The sequence below is a fragment of the Balaenoptera acutorostrata genome, chromosome 13, assembly GCF_949987535.1.
Source record: "Balaenoptera acutorostrata chromosome 13, mBalAcu1.1, whole genome shotgun sequence".
NCBI classification, from domain to species: domain Eukaryota; kingdom Metazoa; phylum Chordata; class Mammalia; order Artiodactyla; family Balaenopteridae; genus Balaenoptera; species Balaenoptera acutorostrata.
Window position 1 is genome coordinate 58,314,371 of NC_080076.1, and position 14,906 is coordinate 58,329,276.

A 14,906-nucleotide genomic window follows, 5' to 3' on the forward strand; every position below is an offset into this window, starting at 1 on the left:
ATGCAGGTTAAGAAGTCTTGTGGGGAAGATAGTGAGCCCAGTTTGAGAGATGTTGGCTTTTCAGTAACGCCTTTACTTTTACAACGCAGATACCCTCGGGTCCTCCAGCCTGTGTGCGTCAACGACGTAACCTTAGCGATCATGACCAAGTCTAGCGATGTTCCAGTCGCCTCTCATCTTTGCTCCTCCTCCACTTAATCCTGACTGTCCCCACAAATGGGCTTCACATGTATTTGGGAACAAATCTGTTTGCTGCCTTCTGCTTAAGCCTCCTCGCCGTGTGCCAAGAACTTGTTAGGATGGCGGGCCATCTGTGACCGCGCTGTTGCCTCGGTTACCACTGCCCTCCGTGGATGGCTGCTCCGTGGTCTTTGCCACGTGTGTGTGTGTGTGTGTGTGAAGGGAAGGCAGAGGCGCTGCTTTCTCTAGATTTTCTCCATTAATTAACACGAAGAGTTAATGAGTTAGTCTGTAACACCTGCCTTCATCTGGCATCACTAAGAGTGCCTGGAAGGACTAGGAACTTTGCATCTCATGGTGAGGGGTGAGTGGGTTGACCACTGTAGACAAAAAGAATCACCAAAAGGATGCTGGTCAAAAACTCTGCATATTGAAATCATCGGGTTGGTTTTAGGTGGCAGTAGTGGATAAAAAAGTCATGCTGGTATCAAAGTTTTCTTATTGTATAAATGACAGGAAATAGAAGACAACAACTTGGGGGTCATCAAAGTTTGCTTTCTAGTTTGTTCATTTCTTCCAACTTCCAAATGGACACAGTGCAACCCACAGGCTCTGGGTCAGTGGTGCTGGGGAGAAGGGAAATGGGGGGGAAATGTCAGAAATAAAGAAGCAGTAAAAGTGCATGGGACAGTCAAGGATGGTCTGGAGTAATGAGGTCTGAGAGGGGAAGGGGAGAAAGAGGAAAAGAAGACAAACACCTTTACAAACCCCAAGCAGTCCGCCATGTTTGAGCTTCCAACAGTCCCCCACACAGGGAAAAGCCGTGAAATTGGACATATTTTAAAACCTTGAGGTATGAATAGGTAACATATGTTCTTAAAAATGAGCTGTGGTAGACTAAAATGCTACACTCCTACTTCTCATAGGTTTGCTAAATTAGAGGTTTCTCCAGAGAAATGTCTAAAATTTGTAGGTGGCACATGGGGGACATGTAAGTGGAACTAAGTCTTTAGCAGTGGCTGGTCCTTTTGCTCAAACTTAGTATCTCCTTATGCTTCTAGGAAAAACAGATACTGTGAACAATTTAGAGGAAGGGAGAAGAAAAATTCTTCCTTTTCTATGAGAGTCTGATTGCAATGTTTAAAGGTTTCCACGAAACAAAAATATCTGGTGTCACAGCTCACCTCCCATGCATAAAAACAAAATGGGAAAATTAGCTAGGAAAAGGAGAACCATTTCCTTTCCATTTCTCCGAAATTTCCCACATACTTTGGCTGTTTTGAATAGATCTTCTGAAATATCTTTTGAGGTCACCTACTTTGAGAGAACAGAGTCTCTGATTTTCAGGTGACATAGCAATGAGCCCAGAAAACAGAAATCTTATTTTTCATTTTTGTCATTCTTATTGAAAAGAAAAGATGGTAATTTCTTCCCCACCCCATCTTGCTAAGCTTTTGCTAGTCTCAGGGATTTGTGCTCCGATATGACTAAAAGAAAAATCTCCGTGTTAAACCCTGAAAAGCTGGATCACAAAAAGAAATCCCAATCTCATAGCTGTTTCATCACATTTTGTTTTTAAGATATAGTAGCCAAGGTAGCCATGAAAGTCTCACAGAGGTCTGATGGTTTTTTATTCCCTGAACTTCAGTGGACAAACAAGTACGTTTTCCACACGAACTGAAATCCTTGCAGCCACAGTAAATCAAGAAAGTAATAAGGAAAATGCACATTACCGGCATGCTGCTATTTTAAAAACAGTCTTACAAAATAAAACCCACCTAAACCGAAGCTGTGGAATAATTTTAGCAATTGAAAATTACTACCTTCTCTAGAATAACATGTACTTAGAAATGAAATGACTCAGAAACCAACACGAAGTATGTATTCTGCTTTCCTTGGAGCGTATTCAACGTTTAATTTACAATATATCACGCTAAATACATTCAATGATCAGGGCTTATATCATTTTATCTGTCTTTGCTGCCTCTACCTATTCTGCTCTTAAGCTAAATTCACTTTGCATTATACATGATAACAATATTATTATACAGATGCCATTCTTACTAAAAAGCTGGATTTCTCCCTCATCCCCTCCGGTACCATAAGCAACCAAATCAAAGGAAAAGGGCACACTGATGGGGGGGGTGGGTACTCTTTATGAAATTGTTCATCCCAAATTCGCAGACATCGTGAAACATGACATTAACTCCAATATGTTAAAAGAAAAATTATGGATTAGCACAGAAAACAAACACAAAGAGACTATTTATCTTCTTTTCCATAGCCCAGAATTGCCATTAGCTTACCTTATTAGCTGAAATGCCAAACAGAATGTCTTTATGGAAAAGTAAGTTCATTATTCATCTCAGCTTTGATTTGGTCTAGCGCAGCTGAGAGCATTTAGCTTCTCCCTGTGATTTGCCGATGCAAAGTGTGTGAGTAAGGCAGTAAACACAGAACTTGGGAGGTGGGGAGCGGTTGGCCCATGGCTCACAACTCTAGACCTGCAACTTTACAGTTTCTTTCATATGAAGATAGTTAACAAACTCAGATCTTATCACCGAAGAGATCTTATCACCGAAGTGACTCCTTAGTGGAGATTCTTAAGCCCGTTCAGTAGGCAGGGCAGTTGCAATGATAATGTCCTGCCTGTTCACGGTCCCAGCAAAATTACCTTGCTGTCTTTCTTTAGCTTGGTGGATTCTTGGGCTATTGATTCACTTTGCAGCACGTTAGTGGATAATATATATTTTGTCAAGGAGAAATCCACGTGGGGGAGCGATCTCTGCAATTTTCTTTAAAAAGAAAACCTGCTTGTCTGACCAGTGAATGGAAAGATAGATGCATTTTACAATTTTGAAGATAAGTGTGCAGACACACACAACATTGTGTTGGATACAACATTCCGGTAGCTCCCACAGACAGAGACCCAGAAGCAAGATAGCAATAGATATCTGTCCTCAGGTCATCAAATTCTCTTTCAGAAAACAAAGTCACATTCTTTAATAATCGATTAATTTTCTTCAAATGAATTAAACATGTTTTAGAAAGCTTTGGGCAAACACCTTTTCTTTCTTAAAAAATGACTTCCATAGAAAACATCCCAGAAGAACCTTATTTAGTGAAAGTGTCTCATTTCCAAGATGGGCAAAGGAAGTGTTGCAGCTTCCTCTCTCAAGCGTTTTACTTCACAGAATTCGAGCAGTCTCATTTACTAAAATCCAGCTTTACCAAGTAAAATATGCAATCACAACAGCGAGACAAGTCTTGGATAATCAATAGACAAGGACAGTGTTACTGAGCAAAGCAATTTTAGCTTAAAGACTGTTTAAGTTTTCCTTGACTTTGTCACCATGCAAAATCAAGCCCCCAGTTCTCCCCCACCCTGAATTAATGAGAGCATGGCTGCGTCTAATGAGAAATGATAAAGAAAAAGCAATAATGATTGATTTGCCTCAAAATGTTAAACATAGAGTTACCATATGACTCAGCAATTTCGCTCTTAGGCATATACTCGGGAGAAATGAAAACACGTGTCCACACAAAAACTTGTACACAAATGTTCACAGCACCATTATCTACAAGAGCCCCAAACAAAAAAGTGGAAACAGTCTTACAAGAGCCCAAACACAAAAGTGGAAACAGTCCTAATGTTCATCAGCTGATGAATGGATGTAAAAATGTGATATAGCCATACAATGGAATATGATTTGGCATTAAAAATCGAGTATTGACACATGCTATACCATGGATGAATTTTGAAAACAGCATGCTGATTGACAGAAGTCATCACAGAGTGTATGATCCCATTTATATGAAATGTCCAGAACAGGCAGAATCTATGGAGACAGAAAGTAGCTCGGTGGTTACCCTAGGCTTGTGGGCAGTGTACTAGGAAGTGAACACAAATGGGTCTCTTACTGGAGTGATGAAAATGTTCTTATCTTAGATGGTGGTGATGTTTGCACAACTCTGTGAATACACTAAAACCACTGAATTGTATATTTTAAATAGGTGAATTTTATGGTTTGTAGATATCTTAATAAATCTTAATAAAATTATTAATTTGTCATAGAAATATTGTCATATAATGGTTACAACTATAAGAATTTGTTATATATAATAAATTCTGTAAAAGGTAGATAGGGAGAGGTGGGGAAAGTGTAAAGATAACCCCAAACTTGGAAAATCCTTGAGGACTCATGGACTGTAGACATACCTGAAGAACCATTTGTGCTGGTTTTTAATCATGGCTAATTTTCAGTAAGAAAAACCCCCCAAATCAGAGAGAGTGAGAGCAAGAGGAAGAAGATGAAGAAGAAGAGAAGAAAGAGGAAGGGAAAGAAGGAGGAAGAGAGGAAGGGAGAGACTAGTATTTTTATTTATTTAACTTTTAATTTTATATTGGAGTATAGTTGATTAACAAGGGGAGACTTGTTTTTGATTAGATAGTATGAAAGGACAGGTGATTCAAGAGGGAAAGTAGGATCCCAAACTTAATTTTGATGATATAACAGCAAATGGTTGAGATGAGAATAAAAGAAGAAAGCCTTTAAAGAGACCAAAAGAATTGAACAAGGAGGGTTTTGAAGTGCTCAAATTAAAGGAACTTGTTTCTAACAAGAGAGATGGGTTCACAATCAAGGGAGAATACACGTAAGTGATGAGCATCTACAGGAATTGCACCAAGAGTGCTAAAACCCAGAATTAAATGAAGTTTGAATTAAAAAATAATAAAAGCGATAAAAAAGCCAGGGACAGTAATAAAAAAAAAAAAAGGCTTTTTGAAAGATATGAATTGGAACAAACAGAAGAACAGGGACAATCCTGAGACGTGGTCCAGATGGTGTAATGTGAACAGATGATGATGAAGGAGGAGAAAGGGGAGGAGGAGGACTAAACATCAAACTCTCAAACTTTACCATTTTCTCTATCAAAGAAAAGGATCTGCAAATTGGAAAGGTTAGAAAAAGAAGCACGGTGAAGAGAAATCTGAATTCCAGGAAAACCTCTTGTATGCAGATGACTCATACATTTGTATTTTCAAAACTAAAAACAGAGTTACCATATGATCCAGCAATCCCACTCCTGGGCATAGATCTGGAGAAAACTATAATTTGAGAAGATACATGCACCCCAATGTTCATTGCAGCACTATTTACAATAGCCACGTCATGGAAGCAACTTAAATGTCCATCGACAGAGGAATGGATAAAGAAGATGTGGTGTATTTATGCAATGGAATATTACTCAGCCATAAAAAGAATAAAATAATGTCATTTATAGCAAGATGGATGGACCTAGAGATTATCATACTAAGTGAAGTAAGCCAGTCAAAGACAAATATCATATGATATCGCTTATATGTGGAATCCAAAAAAAGAAAAAGATACAAATGAACTTATTTACAAAACAGAAATAGACCCACAGACATAGAAAACAAGCTTATGGTTACCAAAGGGGAAGGAGGGGGGACAAATTAGGAGGTTGGGATTAACGCATACATAGTACTATATATAAAACAGATAATCAACAAGGACCTACTGTACAGCACAGAGAGCTATACTCAAGATTTTGTAATAACCTATAAGGGAAAAGAATCTGAAAAAGTATATATATATATATATATATATATATATATATAACTGAATCACTGTGCTGAACACCTAAAACTAATACGACATTGTAAATCAACCATACCTCAAAAAAATTCTGTTTTCTCAAAATAAATTTGTATTTTCATTCCAGATCTCCCACATGAACTTCAGGTACCTGACAACTTTACTTAGATTCTTTGAAGCACTTCACACGCAGCACCTTCAAAATCAAACTCATTTTCTCCTCCCCCTTTCCTGCCCACACCCCACTGTAGCTGTTCTCGAACTCCCTACTTCAGTGAATGGAAACACCATCTTTTATGCAAGTCAGAGACATAGGTACCATTCCGGACACTTCCTTTTCCCTCCACATCGCCAAGTCCTATAGATTGGGAATCTCTGGAAACTATCCACCTGCCTCGACATCACCGGCACCATCCTAGCCCCAGCCACCCTTTTCTTTCACCTGAGATGCTATGCTTGTCTTCTAACTGGTTCTCCTCCTTTCATTTTATTTATCTTTTCACTTCCTCTAAAGGGATGTTTTTTCAGAAGGCAACGTGGATATCATCTCTCCCCACTCCTGCTGTTCTACGCACACAAACAAGGATATAAAGATTCAAATTTTAGGGCTTCCCTGGTGGCGCAGTGGTTGAGAATCTGCCTGCTAATGTAGGAAACACGGGTTCGAGCCCTGGTCTGGGAAGATCCCACATGCCGTGGAGCAACTAGGCCCGTGAGCCACAACTACTGAGCCTGCGCGTCTGGAGCCTGTGCTCCGCAACAAGAGAGGCCGCGATGGTGAGAGGCCCGCGCACCGCGATGAAGAGTGGCCCCCACTTGCCACAACTGGAGAAAGCCCTAGCACAGAAACGAAGACCCATCATAGCAATCAATCAATCAATCAATCACTAAAGAAATCTTAAAAAAAAAAAAAAAAAAAAGATTCAAATTTTAGACACTACCTCCAGGACCCTGACTGATAGAGTCCTGCATATCTTCCCAGACTCATTTTGCGCCACCTTGGTGACCTAACCACACTAGATTTATTTCTGACCCTTTTGTTTCTCCCTGCCTTTGCCTGATTCCCCTGGCTCTAATTGTCTAATTGACTTTAAGTCTTCCTTCAGACCCAATCCCGACCACTGTTTCCCCCAACTTCTTAAGTCAATCTGCTATCACAGTATCATAATCTCCTTTGTAGGTATTGAGCAAACTGATCACTTGGAATAGGCTTTTACTTACGAGTAGAGGGTTCAGAAGGTGCTTGGGCTACTACACTCTTGGTTATCTTTGAAGACACTTGCTTGGGTTGCCTCTTAGTTTTAAACTCACTATGGAGAGACCTGCCTTCCCACTGGTCACTCTTCTAACAGGGCAGGGACGAGGGATGGATTGCATGGAGGGAAGGCAGGAATAAACATGTTTGGCTCAGGGACCCAGCAGTCTGATCTTAGGCGCAAGATGTTTAGGGTAGTGCTAAGAAATACTAGTTGCCCATCCCCTAGAATCTAAAGGGGCCCTAGTCCTATGGGAATCTGAAGTCAGCCACAGTTCCTGCCAGCAAAGAAAGGGACAACCAGGACTGCAGACAGGGAAGAGCTCCCAGCATAATTCAACAGTAGCCCCTGCCATAGTAGTAAATTTAAATTTATTTGTGTGATTGATTTGAGTAACGTTTATCTCCCCACTGATAATAATCAGTGATAATAGGAATCAGGTCTGTTTCTGATCATCACTGAATCCTTTGCATCTACACAGGGCCTGGCAAAAGTAGGCATTTAATAAATCGTTTCTGAATGAATCAATGAAAGAGCTCTTAAATTGGCAGGCTGTGGTGGGAGGGTAATGATAGCGTAATTGCTACTAGCGAAATCATTTAAAGCATGTGTTCTATGTTGGGTGTCAGGACTAGTCTTCTTGTTTATAAAATCTGACCGTTTTATATCGTTCCCTTGTCATCACAGCTGTGATCTCCCTACTGCATGAAGATCCACTATTAAGCATTTTGCCTAGAAAATTAGCATGCAGGATGTTTTAAAATATCATAAGATTTATTAAATTCATAATTTAATTTTCCCAGTGAAGACATCTTCCTTTTTAAAGGAGGGCACACCTAAAAACAATCAACTTAAGTTGCTGTGCTCAATTACAAAATTACATCTTTGTGCACACAAAGAGCTTTCGGTAGGACCCCAGAATCAAGGTGGGTAATTAAAAACTGTCAAAGAAAATGTGATGGGGAAAGAGGACGATGAACAAGTTTTTTGAATCATCCAAAAGATAACAGCTTGATGGGCTTGAGTTTACAAAGCAGCAGTATCCTAGAACAGGCTGTTAAAAGGAAGATCTCTGAGCATCGGAAGAAGCAGCTTGGGTTTATGAAGAAGTAGTATGCTAAGCTGACTCTGTTTTACTTTTATTTTTTGAAGATTAACTTGGTCGATGGGTATACATATAACCTGAGCTTCCTTATGCAAAGTCATCTTTATAGAAAGAAAACAGGAGGAAAATACTTCTAAATGTTAACAGGACTGGTTTCCACTGAGTTTTCTCACTTCTCTTCCTGGCAGCCGTTCCAAACAACAAAAAACAATAATACAACAAAACAAAGAGGATCACCCACAAATTACATTTTCAGCAAAACCAGCAGAACCTCCACAAACTCCCAAATCGGAGTCAGGCAGAAAGCCAAGGAGGAAAGGGATAGTAACGTGGCAGGTAAATGAGAGGTATGAAGGGGACCTAGCTGTAGCAGAGCTCTGAAAACTCTGACAAATACACCGTCCCCCGAAGTGAGGACCTCAGTCTGAGAGCATTGCACTGTGGAAAGGCAGGGACTAATGTAGGTGGTGGAGGGTGAATGAGCAAATCTCACTAAGGGCCAGAAAAATTCTTTCTAAAAATGACTGTATCATTTCTGTCCCCACGTGACTGGCAACCTGCGAGGTCATCCATGAAGTAACTGAGGGAGGAAAGAACTAGGTTTCGTCTGAGAGTCAGAGGATGTGTGAGTACACAGATGCACCATGCTATAAAGAAACAGTGTATAACTGTAGCAACAGCAAAGGAAGCCCTTGGTTCATGAATGCTTGAAAAATGACTGCTTGAAAAATGACTGCCCACCTTCTTCTGACTCTCTTAAAAAAAAAAAAAAAAACTTGTTCAGGCCATGGGAGGGCTCTGGCGTCCGGGATGAAGGCGCGTCGCTCTCTGCGGGTGGCCCTGGGAACCGGACCAGGGCTGCGGAGAAGGTAGAGCCTTGTCTCAGGTCGGGGAGGAGCGGGACAGGGGCCGCTGAGAGGGAGCTGAGACGGCTCGGGACAGGGAGGCGCCCGAAGCTGGCGGTACAGCCGCCGCGGCGGCCGAAGAGCACGAAGCCCCTCATGCGCGCACAGGAGGAGGATTGGCGGCGGCGGAACGAGACACTCACTAACGTGGCCGCGGCGGCCGTGGGCATGCTGGGGGCGTCCCACGCCGCCGTGCCCCTCTACCGGCTCTGCTGCCAGACTGCTGGACCTGGAGAATCGGCAGTAGCAGGTCATGCATGAGACCAGACTGAAAACATGGTACCTGTTAAGGGTCGCATCACTGAAGTCACCTTTAATGCAGATGTGCATGCAAGTCTCCAGTGCAACTTTAGACCTCAGCAAACAGAAATATATGTAGGGCCAGGGGAGACTGCACTGGCGTTTTATAAAGCTAAGACTCCTGCTGACAAACCAGTAATCGGAATTTCTACATACAATGTTGTACCATTTGAAGCTGGACAGTATTTCAATAAAACACAGTGCTTCTGTCTTGAAGAACAAAGGCTTAATCCACAAGAGGGAGTAGATATGCCAGTATTTTTCTACACTGATCCTGAATTTGCTGAAGATCCAAGAATGGTGAATGTTGATCTCATTACTCTTTCTTATACTTTTTTTGAAGCAAAAGAGGGTCATAGGTTGCCGCTCCCAGGCTATCATTGAAGTCAGAACTAAGTCCTGCTTCAGATTTGTGATTTTTGAAAAATCATGTATCTTGTCTTCTCAGAGGAGAAATATTTACAATAATGTGAAGGCTTCTATTTTAAATGTTATATCCTTATGGTTCTTTTCCAACTGATTTACCCTACTTAGAATGTATAACTGTTCAACTAATTTTCCCAACTAATTTCCCAACTAATTTACCCTACTTAGAATGTATAACTAATTTTCCCAACTAATTTACCCATTAATTTACCCAACGAATTTACCCTACTTAGAATGTATAACTGTTCAAAATCATACTTAGAGGTTAAGTGGTATTAGAAGAAACAGCTTTGTTTCTTAAATATGTTGGCACGGACTTGATGGTTCAACTTAATTCACTGGTCCCCTTTCAAATTATGAGCACTTCATACTTGTAGCAATGAATTTTTATTATTATTTCTAAAATAGTTGGTTACTACTTTCATTACGAACAGTCACTCTTTTAAAAGCTCAAAATGGAAGAGGAATCACTAAAGCCCTAACAGCTTGCCCAAAGATTACATTCTGATTTCAAATTTGACTGTATTTTTCCTTTAAGATCTAGGGCTATTTTACATTGAGAGTACTAAACAAGTACTTTGAAATTTCAGTACCATGAAATTGAAATAAAATGTATATCTAGTAGGCTTCTAGCATTTCTTGTGATAGTTCCAAGTCTCTGAATTTTAAAATTTAAGTGCGATTGTGAAGATTTACAGCCAGCAGAGTTCTTCTGAAAAAAGATTTATTAAACTGTTTGAATAGTAAAAAAAAAAAAAAAAAAAAAAAAACCAAAAAACTTGTTCAAATAAGAGTAACATAAAAGGAACATGCATGCAGGTCCTATAGGGAATATGGAAAACAGCAGCCACAAATTTCTTATAAATAATGAAAATGTACCAGGAAAATATGTTGCCACAAAGTTTAAAAGCATAACCCAAATTAGAAACAGTAATTCAGGAAGCAGTTACAGCTATAAAGGAAGATCACAAAGCAGAATTATAAGAACTCAGGGAAAAAAGTGAGAAAATGAAGGTTGCTGGTAGACAGCTGGAGGATGTGAAATAGGAACTGGCAGAATTGAAGGAAAGGAAGGTAAATATAAAGGGACACAAAAAACAAGAATGAAAAGAGCAAAGAAATGGTGCAGAGATAAAAAGGATAAAGAAGGATTAGAGAAGCAAGGCAATATAGCCAACATATGCATAGCTGTGATTCACAAAGAAAGTCAAACCAATGGAATAGAGTAATTCTCTTAAAATATAATGCAAGAGAGCTTTTCTGAAATAAAAAGTCTAAAATCTATTTAATGAAAAGGTAACCATTTTATCAGTGAGAAGTCATTCAGAATGGTCCATGTAAAGAAATGTCTCGGAAAAAGTTTTGAAAAGAATCCTTTAGGTGGTCAAGCAAAAAGATAAAATGAGGTTAAGGGAGAGAAAACAAGGTGGACATTAGACGTACCTGCAGAAACATGTAACCTTAGCGCAGAACAGAGCAGCATCTATAAGAGATGGAGCCAAGAAAGCAGGAGCCAAAGATTCTCTGTCTAGTTAAGCTCTTTCCAATGTAAAGACTCAAGTAAAAAGAGCTTTGGACATGCCAGAATTTGGGTACTATTGCTCAAATGAACCTTTCTAGGGGAAAATCCTAGAGGATGGGCTGTAGACAGACATGAAACAGAAAATGTCAACAGAAAAATGTCATCAAAGAACCAGTGGCCAACACCCCCATGTTCATTACAGCACTATTCACAATAGCCAAGACATGGAAGCAACCTAGGTGTCCATTGATGGATGAATGGATAAGGAAGATGTGGCATGCATATATATATATATATATATATATATATATATATATATATATGTGTGTGTGTGTGTGTGTGTGTGTGTGTGTGTGTGTATGAAATGGAATATTACTCAGCCATAAAAATAATGAAATATTGCCATTTGTGACATGGGTGGACCTTGAGGGCATTATGCTACATGAAACAAGTCAGACAGAGAAAGACAAATACTGTATGATCTCACTTACGTGTGGAATTGAAAAAAAAAAAAAACCTGAGCTTATAGATACAGAGAACAGATTGATGGTTGCCAGAGGCGGGGGGTGGTGGTTGTGTGAAATGGTGAAGATGGTCAAAAGGTACAAACTTCCGGTTATAAAATAAATAAGTCCTGGGGTGTAATGTACAGCATGGTGATTATAGTTAATAATCTTGTACTGCATATTTGAAAGTTGCTAAGAGAGTAGATCTTAAAAGTTCTCATCACAAGAAAAAAATTTTTTTAACTGTGTATGGTGACAGATGTAAACTAGACTTATGGTGGTGATCATCTTTTTTAAAAAATTTAATTTATTTATTTTTATACAGCAGGTTCTTATTAGTTATCTATTTTATACATATTAGTGTATATATGTCAATCCTAATCTCCCAATTCATCCCACCACCACCACCATCCCCCCCCACCCCCACTTTTCCCCCTTGGTGTCCATATGTTTGTTCTCCATATCTGTGTCTCTATTTCTGATGGTGATCATTTTTGCAGTATATACAAATATTGAATCATTATGTCGTATGCCTAAAATTAATATAACGTTATATGTCAGTTATACTTCAATAACAATAAAAAAAAGAACCAGTGGCCAAAATCTAGCTCAACACATTTTAGAAGAGGTATATCATTTTCATGGATTTAAAAGGAATACCTTTATGATCTGATATGACATGAAGTTTCTGTAGCTATACATATGTACATATACTTTAAGAATTTTTTTCTATTACTAGTTTGTTTTACTTTTTTTCTAAATCCTTAATGGCTGTTGAATATTATAAAATGTCTTTTATGCATATATTGAGATAGTCACGTGTGTTTTCTCCGTTAATCTCCTAGTTGCTGTGACTTATATGAATATTTTTTTTCTAATGCTAAGGCTCCTTTCATTAGCAAATAAATCCTGTCTGGTCATATTATTTTACATTATTTATAATTATTTAATTTCATTGAAATATTTATTAAGAATTTTTGCATCAGGTTCGTGAGAGAAATTGCATTACAATTTTCCTTTCTCAGACTGCCGTCATCTATTTAAGATTACACGAAATCCTAAAATGAACTGGGCACCTTTTCTTTGTTCAGATCTCTAGAAGAATTTTTATATGACAGGGATTACCTTTTTCTCGCTGGTTTCATGAAACTATTTGGGTCTGGTCTTTCTTTTTCTGAGTAAATGTTAAACTAATGTGTCAATTTCTTAAATTGTTATGGATGTATTCAAGGTTCTTGTTTTCACTGAGTTTTGAATAACTTATTTTTCTAAGAAATTATCCACTTAAGTTTTCAATATATTGGTATAAAATCTATTTCTGTTCTATTCTTATGATAGATTTAATATCTACTGTAAATTTATACCTGTTCCTGTCTTCATTCCTAATAGTGTTTATATTATGCTTTCTTTTTCTCTTTTTGGCGAGCTTATTCAGCGGTTTAGTGATATCAGTATTTTAAAAGAACAGCAATTAACACAAAAATCTTTACAGTCATTATCCCTGGGTGATTTTGATTATCTTCTTTATTTTCTTATGTATTTTACAAAATTTCCCCAATAAACGTATATTATGAACCTTCCCAATAATACCTGTAATAAAGTGATACACTTTTGAACAAAGTAAAAAATGTGGACTGAATAGGAGATTTACAACTGGTTGAATGGCTTTTCCTAGATGGTATATAAATAATTTCAAGAAAAACTGGAGAATGGTCTTTAGTGGTATGCATAAGCCTTTCTTTTTGGCCCTATTCTGAACAGTTTTTTAATCATCAACTTCCATGATGATATATTAGACACTATTATGAGATTTACAATATAATACATCTTGGGAAAATATTTAAAATACTGGATTTCAGATTTAATATTTCTTCAATTTTGACAGCAGAAGCATTCTTTCTGGTCGTCCAAATGGCACTTTTAGGTGGGTGAATTAGAAACAAGCTGTCCTGTCCTCAAGACTCTACTGTCATTTTCTGGAAAATTATGGTAATAAATAAATAACTAAGATAACTACTAATAAAAATGATGTTCTCTAGAATTAGACTGTGTACAATAGTAAGGAGTGACCCTGGGCTAGAAAGACACATTTGTATTTATAAGATGACATTTAATAAAGATAAACATAATAGTCTACATTATGTTAAACCACCTAAGCGCATAGTACAAGGTAAGAGAAACATGTCAAAATGATTTCACGTGAATGAATGGCTCACAATTTTTATCTGAGTGTGAGACAGGTTGGCATGGCTGCCAGACAAGCTGGTACCTTGATAGAAGTAGGGTATTCATATCCAAAGATTTTCAGTGGGTGCTGTGAAGTGCAAATTCAACTGAAATATTGTTCACAAAATAATACCATAAGTTAAGAGAGATGCTGCTTTTCTTGGAACAAAATACAATTTGTCTGTTGTCAGCTAAAAGAGCTTGATGTCCTATTCTCAGAGAATTGCTGAAGGAACTAGGTCTTTTGAAGATAGAACAATGAAGACTTATGGGCGAACAATAGTTTTAATCAAACATTTGAAGGACTGCCTTGTAGAAGAAAAATTTGATTTATTTCACATAGCTCTACATCCAAGTTAAAGAAAGAGAGGTGGGCTTGGACTCACAATAGAGAAGAATCTTCTAAAAAGGGTGTCAAGGATGGAAACTGCTTCTGGGGTGAAAATTCAGGGACCCTTTCTAGAGGTCACGTGGTAATGTGCAAAAAGCCTTACCATTTGGCATTCCCATTGGCCCAGTGAATCCAGGAATTTCTGTTGAACAAGTAATTGGATGCTTCTTGAGGCATTTGTAACAGTGAAAGATTTGGCTAGGTTACTAAGTAAATAAAGGAAAAGAATAAAAGAAATGTGAGGGAAAAAAAACAAACAGAGCAGAATTGGGGCAAAGAGAATTAGGGAAAGAGAATGAACTCAATGGAACAGAAACTACTGTTACAAGTGCAGGGGTGGAAAGGAGCATGAGATATTATTAGAAAATCGCCAGTCAAAATAGGGTTGAATGCAGGCCACTGAGGCAGTGGCCCAATTTTTTTGTTAATTAGATGAGAGAATTGTGATTGCTAAAATAAAACTTAGAT

General features: G+C 38.3%; 1 protein-coding gene and 1 pseudogene across 8 annotated transcripts in view; one reads left to right on the plus strand and one right to left on the minus strand.

Moving 5' to 3' along the window:
* DLGAP1 (DLG associated protein 1) overlaps window positions 1-14,906 on the minus strand; it is an 855,942-nt gene that overhangs the window by 286,818 nt on the left and 554,218 nt on the right. The gene's annotated exons all lie outside the window — the stretch shown is intronic.
* Window positions 8,950-9,751, plus strand: LOC103012738 (cytochrome c oxidase assembly protein COX11, mitochondrial-like; annotated as a pseudogene).